The sequence below is a fragment of the Pinus tabuliformis genome, chromosome 6, assembly GCF_031772625.1.
Source record: "Pinus tabuliformis cultivar Carrire ecotype Pingquan chromosome 6, CPIR1, whole genome shotgun sequence".
NCBI lineage: Eukaryota > Viridiplantae > Streptophyta > Pinopsida > Pinales > Pinaceae > Pinus > Pinus tabuliformis.
The window spans coordinates 1,792,221,102-1,792,233,235 of NC_142292.1; positions in this window are offsets into that span (position 1 = coordinate 1,792,221,102).

The window sequence follows — 12,134 nt, forward strand, 5'->3', positions numbered from 1 at the left end:
TTTCCCCGCCTCGTATATATTAAACATATATTGATTAATATATTATATTTTTGAAATTTTTATTTAAATAAATTTATTTACCCATTAAAAAAATATTATATATTTAAAAAGAAATATTAAATTCCAAAAAAATCATGAGTAGGTATTTTATACTTTTATATAATTAATTTAAATTAAAATAATTTTGAAAGGTTTAAATAAGACTTAAAAGTGTTTTTGATAGCTTAAAAACTTATTTTCTTCGTAAGGAGGGAAATATATTAATAATTCATAACTCAAGATAGTAAAATTAAGTGAGATATTTTTGAGTGTATTATGGAAGAGATGTAATGTTTTATATCTTTTTTTAAGTATATTGGCTCGGTTAAATTATATAAAATAAAAATCAATCTAGATTTATTTTTATTTCGGATCTACCAAGTGTAGAGAGAGATTGAATCCATTTTCACTGTAAAAGAGCTTTGCACTTCAACCCAGATTTGAGCCTTCTCACCTCTTGATAGATCCCGAATAAAAATGAATCTAAGTTAGTTATAATTATTAATTATATTACAATTATTTTTCTCGGCAAAGCTAACTAATCTATTATATTATATACAGGTAAACAGTACATTCAAAAAAGACTGGCTGCCCAGGGCCGACTGTGGCTCCTTGGGTGGCTCTACTAGACTCAGAATTCTCCCTTGCAGGGCAGCATTTCCATTTTAAACCAAAACACATGACACAGAGATGTTCCCAGGTAGTAACAAAACGGCCCACGCAGGGGCAACCAACAAAAAGACGCATAACAGACTTTGCCTAGCTTACTTCCCATACTATAGTAACCGTGAACATGACCAAGAACTGAAAGGAAACAAACAAAGATATTAAGCATAATCCAGATACCAACTGAGACCTCGAACCTATACCCGACCTGAGAGAGAGAAGTGTATGCTGGAGAGCGCCTCTGAGAATTAGTCTTCTGGTTTTTCTTCAAGGATTCTGCACCAGCCTTGGCCTTCTGGGATGCCGTCCCACATTGCCATAGGATCTTGCGCGGGGGCCGACAGCTCTTGCTCTTGAGGTCGGGTGGGGGCTTGCTGAAGCTCCCCTTCTGAACTACCCTCTGCATTAGATGGCTGCCCCATTGGGCGTTTCTCCCTATTGCCCTCTGGAAGTACCTCAGCAGGGACCGGTTGCGTTCCTTCTCCAATCTCCTCCGGAATTTTGGTGAAAAGAACTGAGATATGTGCATTAAGGCCAGCATTGTCCCGCGAGCTGCCCAGGGTAAAAATGACTGAGCCGAACGCTGGGAGCATGGGCGCACCATCATTGGAGCTGCCGGCCTCCAGAAACTGACTGGCTGGAATTGGTGTGGCTCCCGCCCTCCTGTAACAATAGCAGCAGCAGCAGTGATGGTGAACATCTGCTGCAGGGGGACGTGAGGACTCACCACGCCCAGTGCCTCTTCTACACGGCATCCTTTCACGCAGTCGCACCATGGTTTCAACGACGCCCTTAGCTTGTTCCAGAGCCGTGCTTGAGGGCCTGTTGCTACTGCGTTCACTCCCAATTGAGTGTTGTCCACAAATTGGCTCGAGGCAGAGCTCAACTGAGCACAAACAAAGGCCCGGATAAACAAGCAGAGAGCAAACCTCGTCCGAGTTAATGTCTTCACTCTCAGCATCAACAGCGCAGCATTTTCTCGCAGAGATCTGAGTGGCTTTCTCGGCATTCTGAGCCCAGAACAGCACCATTCCATTCTTCTTAAACCAGCTAACATTCTCTTGAAACTTGCCCGCATTGAATGCTCGCTGCAGGCTCGCCATCGTTTCCAGTGTCTTCATTAAGGCTTCCATGATGCTTCTCCCGTCTTAACGTCTCGGCGGCGAGGAGCATTGAAGTCCTTTGATCCTCACGTGGCAGCACATGCTGGGCATGTGGCTCTCCAAGTCCTAGCTCGATGACACCCGCATCCGGGGAATTATATTACAATTATTAATTATATTATAATTTTTATTTTTTTACGTAATTTGATAGAGTCAAAAGTTTTAATCAATAGTTATAATTTCTTATTTTCTTAATGTAATTTGACCAAGTCAAATTGTTTACATAATAAAAGAGGACATTACAACATCTCTTCCATACTGGGCTAGAGAACACCCCTCAATATAATAAAATAAGTTATAATTATTAATAAAATATTTAGAATTAATAATTTTATTTATAATTATAATGAATAATTAAACCAATTTAGATTCATGTTAATTTCAAATCTTCCAAATGCCTAGAAAGATCAAATCTCTTATAATACAAATTAGAATAAAAAAAAATTTGATCCCTCTTCCAACCTAGCAAATTCAAAATTAAAATAAATCTAAACTAATAATAAATCAATATTCGTAGTTAAATAATAACTAATATTAATATCTTCACAATTAATTAACCATTTATAAATAAATTTTATATTTATTTAAAAATATATATTAAATATAATATCATCGAAATTAAAAAACTTAACAAAACGCTTATAATAATTCTATTAACCAAAATATTTCTAAAATGAAAGAAAACCTAAAACAAAAAATAATAAAAGTACAAATATTATTAATATTAACAAAAACGCTTATAATAATTCTATTAACCAAAATATTTCTAAAATGAAAGAAAACCTAAAACAAAAAATAATAAAAGTACAAATATTATTAATATTATAATAAAAAACCTCTATTTAATTTATTTTAGCAACTCTTAGCTGTCGCCTAACGGTGAATAAAATAAAATAGTTATTAACAATGAATAAATAACCTCCATTTTCGCTTTAACACTCTGATTATTTAATCAATAATTTATCTTTTCTCTTTTACACATTTGAGTATTTTATTTAATTATTTAATATTATTTTTATTATTATATTTTAGTTAATTAATGAATATTTAATGAACTATATGATATTTATTTAATTAATGAATATTTAAAGTTAAGTAATTTTCACTATTGAATATTTGGTAAGGTTTAATTTTCATAAAGGTTTAATTTAGAGCTATAAAGCACTTTGAAATAGTAATCTAATATGTGGTTATATCTAAAAAAATTACATTAGTAATTACACTAAGAGGTGCAAAGGAATGCCCATAGGAAGAAGGGGAATGTGGAAACCAATAATAATATATGGACAAGCGAGGTGTTCAAAATTTAGATGGAGAATGCGTGGGATTTGGATTCGATCAGTGACATGTTTGAGTTCAATTGCTCCACGTGTCATATTCTAATTGAAGGGAGGCAGACAAAAATGCGACTTTGTGATTTGTTGGGGTGAATAGTGTCTACCCACCCCAACCCTGCAAAGAAACGCTTATCAGCGTAATAATAACATTAATATGATATGATATTGTAATCAACCATAAAAGATAATATTAATTGTTGTCGAATGTAACTAGTGTCGGTCTTCATAACTATATTTGAGTCATGATGTAATGTATTTGTCAAAAGAAAGAAGAAGAAATTTTATTATTAAAGAAATTGACATATTAAAGCATGGGTTTCATGCTTGGGTCAATTGTTTTTAGGTCAAAGTATCCATTGAAGACTTCTAGGGTTTATGTCAAGTGTCCTTGTCCATGTCATAATGTAAAAGACTCTTCTTAGGCTTTATTTGTTAAGAAAGAAATTTATTTTATTGTAAAATAGGTCAATTGGGCCTCCTCCACCAAGTCGGCCTCAAGAAAGGACAAGTTGGCCTCAAAAAGGGAATTCAACCTCACAAACTCACTATATATTGAAGCAACTTGACTCATTTGGTAACACATCTCACACAAGTTCAAATTGTAGTAGCTGGGAGTAGGAAAATTGTGAAGTTCAAGAAGGAAGACAGAATCAAAGTTTTTGGGTCTCTCTCTCTCTCTCTTTCTCATGTGCAATGAAACTATGAAGTTGCTTTGAATATGGTAAACTACATCGAAGTTGTGAAATTACGCCAGAGTTTATGAAGCTGCATCAAGGTCGAAGTTGTGAAGTTGCATCGAAGGTGTGAAGTTCCATCAAGATAGAAGGTACTAGGATGGAGCTACTAAGGTTGCTAGATCGAAATTGCAGTCCTAAAGTTGGGGATCAAAATTTTGGGTTGAAGCCGCATTTGAGAAGTTGGCACTTGGTAACTTTGGAAGAGATCATCTATCAGAAGGAAGAGCTAACTTGGTGGAGGAGGAAGGTATTTTGGTTTAGGGTCTTGGTCTATCTCAATTTGAATCTACTGAAAGAAGAGTTCTGACTGGGTTTTCCTTTATAAAGGGGTTTTACCCTGATTGAGTGCCCACATCTGGTGTCCATGATCTTCTTGTTTTGCTTTGATGATTTCTTGATGAAAAGAAGATAAAGGAAGAACATAAAGAAGCTAATAAGAACATAATAATATCACAAGTAATTATCAACATAAGAAAATATTTCTGCCTTTCTGATTTTCTAACATGGAATTAGAGCTAAGGTGAAGAAGGAAGAAAAAGGTAGCATGAAGATCTACTATAAGGAGTTTTAAGAAGTTGAAGAAGGGTCATTAAGAAAAAGGAGATAAGTCTACTATCTACAAGAATCATGTCAAATTCAATGAAGGGAGAAAAAAATTAGACGGAACCTTCAACTACAAAGCTTGGAAAAAGAGGATAGATCTCATCCTCCAAAAGAGCAAAGTTTTGGATCTAGTTCTTGGAAAATGAAGAAGTGATCCGAAATGGATACTAAATCAAGAAGAAAAGGTATTACAGACTCATGTGTAGGAAAATGCCTATTTTACTTAGTGCAACAGACCGAAAAGATTGCAAATAATATAGAACTAACAATCATAAAACATAACAGACACACACATCAACACAACAAATGATCAAGGAGTTCACTAGACTTCCTGGCTACGTCTCTTGGTCTAGCTTTCAGTGACAACCTCTATATTAAGTCTTTAAGAACATATTATTAGAAGAGTGAGCTCAAAAATAGAGTCTTAATCAACAGTGACATCAAAGAGGGATCTGCTTGAAAACCTCGAGTCTAAAAGAGTGCACAGACTCTCCCTCTGTCCTGTTCCTCTATCCTATCTACCTCAATTTAACTGACTGATTGTCTTTCTATGACTGCCTTCAACTGACTTCTCCCTTAACTGCTTTCTTATGGGATGGCTTTTTTAAGCCTAACAACGTTATCTATTCATTTCCCCTTTCAAGCTCTCTGGCTTCCGTCCGTTCCCCTTCTTCTTCGGGCTCTCTAGCTCCCGTCGAGCATTCATACACTCATTGTCGAAACGCGTGGGGCATAAGGCAGCTAACATGACAAAACACTGGTGGGCACGTGTGGAACCGGCCATTTGGCCTTCCCTCGCCACAAATCCTCAAAATAACGCATTTTCGGTTCCCAAAGGAAATACATAGAAACATAGGAAATCCTGACAAAAACACTTTATGTCGAAACTCAAATAACATTAAATCGCGTCCATAAACCTATCGGGTCCGGCCTTTATCGCACATCGCAAGGCATGGCTTTGTTATATGGCTACAATCCCCTTCGCCGATCGCCAATAGCTGATATTGGCGCATTGCATATCGCATGATCGCGAATATTTGTATTGTTTCACCAATCTACTCACCGACCGCCGATCACCAATATTGGCGTATCACATATCAGCCCTTTGCGATGCTGTGGGTCGTTTCCCCGTTGGTTATTTGCGATACAATAATCGCAATGGCATATCGCATGAATCCTTGGCCTGTGGTAAGTCCTCCCTTCGACATATTTGCGATGCGATACGATCTCGCTCCACTGTTGATTTGTGCGCTCGATCAATGGTTCATACGTCCTCATTGATCGCAAATCGATTGAGGTTGAGGTTGATATGTCGTTGGCTTCCTCCGATGCGTTTTGATCTCATCCGTTGATCCTGTGGATCCAATGGATCTGGGGCATTAAGGTTGCGCTTCTTCGCTCCTCGCTACATTTGGGTTTTTCACCATTCTGTCATTGTTTCTCCACCATACTCTGTTGGCATTTTTTTTAACATATTTGAATACTTAGACTTAGAGGTTCTATTCAAGATCCATTTTGGATCACGCCTTCCCACTGAAAATCTTTTGGACCACCAAAAGTTGGTTTTAGGCATCGATCAAGTGAAGATACTGCTCCTTCACCTGTCTAACTTCTATCCATTGTGCTTTGCTTGGATTTGAACCTTTGAGTCCCACTCTCAAGTACTCAACATCCCCTTGATGCGTAGTTCTTACCTTCCTGTCCAGAACTGTGTCCTCCTGTAACTCATTGAGATACTCAGGCAATAAATCCCCAATAGAAGGCAACTGACTTTGCTCTTTAGGATCTTCAATCAATGAAGGTTCATACAATCTCGAGTTTTCTGTATTAATGATTGAATAGATCTGCATATAAGTTGGAAAATCAAGGTGAAAAGCATTTTCACCAATTTTATCAAGTATTTTGAAAGGTCCATACCTTATTGGTTTTAGCTTCTTACCTTCACCCTGCATTCTGTCTTTGTTGATATACAACCATACTTGGTCACCAAATTGAAAACTATGCTCAACTTGATGCTTGTCATGTCTTGCCTTGTACTTGGCTTGACTTCTTTCCAGTTGTTCCTGTACTGCTTGGTGAATTTCCTGGATTTGTTCAATGAACTTGGTTGCTTTGTCCACATCACTGTGCCCATCAACTGCTATGTCTTTACCAAAGACAAAATCCAAGGGAGACTTTGGTATAAAACCACAACAAGTCTTAAAAGGAGATCTCTGAGTAGAAGAGTGCTTGGCACGGTTGTAAGCATGCTGCACATAACACAAATGCTCATCCCAAAGCTTGGGATGCTTGCTGCAATAGCCTCTGAGCAACTGGATCACTGTCCTGTTGACCACTTCTGTCTAACCATCTGTTTGTGGATGAAATGTTGTGCTATTCTTCAACCTGGTGTTCATCAACTCCCATATATTTGACCAAAACTTCCCAACAAATCGAGAATCTCGATAAGATAAAATAGAAGTGGGTAACCCAAAATGAACCCATACATTCTGAAAGAACAACTTTGCTATTTGTTCAGTTGTAACCTGCTTGTTACATGGTATCAAAATACACATTTTACTTAACCTATCCACAACAACATACAAATAATCATGACCTTTCCTAGATTTTGGCAATCCCCCAACAAAATCCATGGAAACACTTTCCCAAGGACGATAACGAATTGGAAGTGGAGTGTACAAGCTTAATTTCCGATTATTGGTCTAGAAACTGTCTCATGCATTTTTGGCCAATAACAGAACCCTAGCAATTGTGCAACTGTTTTACTTACACCAAAATGACCCGATATGAGAGAAGTATGTGCTTCTCGGATTGTGTTAACTCTTTTAGTTTGTGGAATGCATAACTTTCCCAAATGATATAAGAGTTGGTCCTTTACATAATAATCCAACTCTTCTACTTGCTTGCCATGACTTAAAGTTGCATATACATCTTTAAAATCTACATCTTCAGCATATTGTTCAATGTAACTTTCATGCATTACTGGGTTATGCTTAAGTATAGTAGATTCATTTATGATTGTTCTTAATAACATGTCTGCAACCTTATTGTGTATGCCCTTCTTATATCTGATGACAAGATGAAATTGCTGTAGAAAACCCATCCACCTATAATGTCTTGATTGCTGCAATTTATTTTGTGAGTGCAAATATTGAAGTGGTTGATGATATGTATGTATTATTGTTTCTTTACCCATTAGGTAATGTTTCCACTTTTTCACACTTTGTACTAATGCATACAATTCTTTATCATATGTGGGATAATTAACTACCGCAGAAGTAAATGTCTGAGAATGATAGCATATGGGTTTTCCGTGTTGCATCAACACTGCTCCCATGGCATAGTCACTGGCATCTGTCTCAATCTTAAATCGATGTTGAAGATCTGGCAGTGCTAGTACTGGTGTTGTATTGATTTTCTCTTTTAAGGTGTCGAAGGCTTTCTGCTGTTTGCCTCCCCACATAAACACCTGTTTCAATCCTGTTAAAGCATGTAATAGAGCTGCAATCAAAGAAAAGTTAGCAATAAACTTTCTCTAGCATTGTGCTACCCCTAGGAAACTCCTAACCTCTGTAGCCGATTTGGGTTTAGGCCAGTTCACAATGACTTCAACCTTAGAGGGATCTATCTTCAATTCACCACCCCCTACAATATAACCCAAATAATTTAAAGATGTTCTGCCAAATTCACATTTTGACAGTTTTACATAGAGATTTTCTCTTTTTAAAACATCTAAAGTCTGCTTTATGTGGTCTTCCCATGTCTTACTAAAAACAAGAATGTCATCTAAATAAAAAAATTACAAAATCATCAATAAATGGTTTGAGTACATCATTCATGACTCTCATAAATGTAGCAGGAGCATTAGTTAAGCCAAAAGGCATAACCAACCATTCATACAGTCCTTGCTTTGTCTTGAAAGCAGTCTTCCATGCATCCTGTTCTGCAACTCTGACCTGATGATAACCACTTCTCAAGTCTAACTTAGAAAAGTAAACTGCTTCTTTTAATTGATCTAATAAATCATCAATATGAGGAAGAGGATAACAGTTCTTGATTGTTATTTTATTTAGCGCTCTATAATCAATGCACATTCTCCATGAACCATATTTCTTTCTCACCAACATGATTGGGGATCCACATGGTGATGTGCTTGGTCGTATAAACCCTTTATCGAGGAAGTTTTGTACCTGCTTCTTTATCTCTGCATTCTCTAAAACTGAAAACCTGTACATTCCAATGTTAGGTAATGGAGCATCTTGCTACAAATAAATATCATGTACTATTTCTCTATTGGGTGGTAGACCTTTTGGTTCTTGAAATAGAACATCATACTCAGAAACAAATTTAACTAAATCAACTTTCTGTTTAGAATCACAGCCTTCAAATGCATTGTATTTTTCAAGATCCTTTGCCTTTATAACCATTAGTAAAAATTGCTTACTTGAAGAGTTTATGAGAGAATAGTTATCTTTGAGTTTATGAGCTCTTACAATGTATTCTATTCCATTTTTACTGAGTTGATACTTATTCTCAGCTCTATAGAAAATAGCTTTCCTATCATACAAGTATGGACTTCCCAAAACAATACCACATATATCCAATGGAACTATATCTAACTCAACCTCATCTACAAATGTTGATCCAATAACAAACCTAAGTTTACATTGTCTCGTTACTTGTAGCTTTGTTTTATCACACACCCAACCTAATGGATATGGCTTCTCATGAGGTTTTGTTTGTAATCCCAACTTCTTTACAATTGCTTCAGAAATCAAATTTACTTGTGATCCACTATCAAATAAAGTATCAATCTTATTGTGCTTGGAAATTACTCTAATACGAAAAAGCTCATTTCTTTCCCTCTCATTACTTTCATTATCAACAGATTGTGCAGAATTACTTGTGGATGCTTCAGAATCTTTACCTTTAATACTTGTGGCTGTAACTGTTGTTTCATCACCTGAATTTGATCCCAAGTCCTGCTGAATAGTAGCAACATTCTTTTTCTTCTTACCACCGAACTTCTTAGGTTTCCGTTCTGGATGTAAAGACCAACAATGTGCCTCATCGTGTCCTTCTTTCTTGAAATAAGTGCATGAAGGTTTATCCTTCTTTACAATGTTTTATTTCCTCTCATTCCATTTCAGTTTCTTCTTTTCCTTTCTCTTGCTTACATAATGTTTAGATGATCCCCCAACCTCTAGGTTTACATCCTTACCTCTAGCTTCTAGACGTGTGGCTTGAACTAATACATCATCTAAGCTATTGGGATTAAACATGAGATTAGTATGCTTTAAATAGCTATGAAGACCACCTATATACCTTAATAAAGTCTCAGGTGATTCTAATGATATACCTAGAGTTAAAGCTCTCTTTCTGAATTCTTGAGTATAACTCTGTACACTTTGACCCTTCAATTGACAAAGAGTTTTCCAACTCATCATTGCCTTTTGCGTGTAAGATAAAGGATAGAATTGCTTTCTGATAGAAGAAACAAATTCATTCCAGGTAGAAATGATTTTATGATGTTTTTTCAGATCAACTTGGGTCTTGCCTTCCCACCATAGTAGTGCAGTTCCTCCAAGTCGAAGGCTAGCTAGCTGAATCTTCTTCCTTTCTAAATCAATGTTCTGTACCCTGCAATATACATCAATTTTCCTTATCCAATTATCTAGCTTTTCTGCATGGAGCTCTCCATCATAAATTGGCAAATCAAACTTCACATCTAATTTGATTAAGGAAGTTTTCTTCTTCTTCTTAGAAGAGCTAGTGTTATGCGAAGAAGATGATGAGGATGACGAAGGTGATGATGGAGGAGGCATTCCTCCTTTTCCTTTGTCTTCTTTGTATGGTTTGGGTGTTGAAGTGCTTTCACCTCGACCCTTCTTGAACTCCATATACATTTCTTCCACCATGGCTGGGATTGTCATAAAGCTATTTATAAACTGAGATTTTGATCCCAATGGAGCTTCTTCTGCCATTCTCCTGTGAGAAAAGACTCTTCCAATCTTTGGATTGGCCTCAACAAGTTCTCCTTCTCCTAGTATGAGCTTTAATCTAGTTAACATTCAAAATCCAACACAAGCTTGTCTAACCTTAATAAAACCAAAACCAAATTCTCTGATACCACTTGATCCGAAATGGATACTAAATCAAGTAGAAAAGGTATTACAGACTCATGTGCAAGAAAATGCTTATATTACTTAGTGCAACGAACCAAAAAGATTGAAAATAATATAGATAATTAATAGTCAGAAAACATAACGGACACACACATCAACAAAGCAAATAATCAAGGAGTTCACCAGACTTCCTGGCTACGTCTCCTGGTCCAGCTTTCAGTGTCGACCTCTATATTAAGTATTTAAGAACATATTATTACAAAAGTGAGCTCAAAAATAGAGTCTCAACCAACAGTGACATCAAAGAGAGATTTGCTCGAAAACCTCAAGTCTAAAAGAGTGCACAGACTCTCCCTTTGTCCTGTTCCTCTATCCAATATGCCTCAATCTAACCGACTGACTATCTTTCTGTGACTGTCTTCAATTGACTTCTCCTTTGACTGTTTTGTTATGGGATGGCTTCATTAAGCCTAACAATGCTGTTTGTTCATTTCCCCTTTTGGGCTCTCTGGCTTCTATCCGTTCCCCTTCTTTTCCGGGCTCTCTGGCTCCCGTCAAGCGTTCATACACTCATTGTCGAAACGCTTGGGTCACAAGGTAGCTAACATGACAAAAGACTGGTGAGCATGGGTGGAAATGGCCGTTTGGCCTCCCCTGACACAAATCCTCAAAATAACGCATTTTCGGTTCCCAAAGGAAATACATAGAAACATAGGAAATCCTGAAAAAAACACTTTATGCGAGAACTCAAATATCATTAAATCATGTCCATAAACCTATTGGGTCCACCCTTTATCACACATTGCAAGGCATGGCTCTGTTATATGGCTACGATCCCCTCCACCGATCGCCGATATCGGCACTATTGGTGCATCGAATATCGCATGATCGCGGGTCTTTGTATTGTTTCACCAGTCCACTCGTCGATCGTCGATATCGGCGTATCGCATATCGGCCCTTTGCGATGCTATGGGTCCTTTCCCCATTGGTTATCTGCGATGCGATAATCATAATCACATATCGCATGAATCTTGGCCTGTGGTAAGTCCTCCCTTCGGTGTATTTGCGATGCGATACGATCTCGCTCCACCGTTGACCTACACACTTGATCAATGGTTCATATGTCATCATTGATCGCAAATCGCTTGAGGCTGAGGTTGATATGCCGTTGGCTTCCTCTAATGCGATTTGATCTCATCCATTGATGCCGTGGATCCAACGACACTCGGGCATTAAGGCTGTGCTTCTTCGCTCCTCGCCACATTTGGGTTTTCCGCCATTCTGTCATTGTTTCTCCGCTATACTCTGTTGGCATTTTTTAAACATATTTGAAGACTTAGACTTAAAGGTTCTATTCAAGATCCATTTTTGATCAAGAAGCCTACAGATGAAGCAGAGAAAGCTAAGTTCAGAGAAATTGAAATCTTGGCCATGAATCTAATAGTGGATGGAGTAAAGGACAAC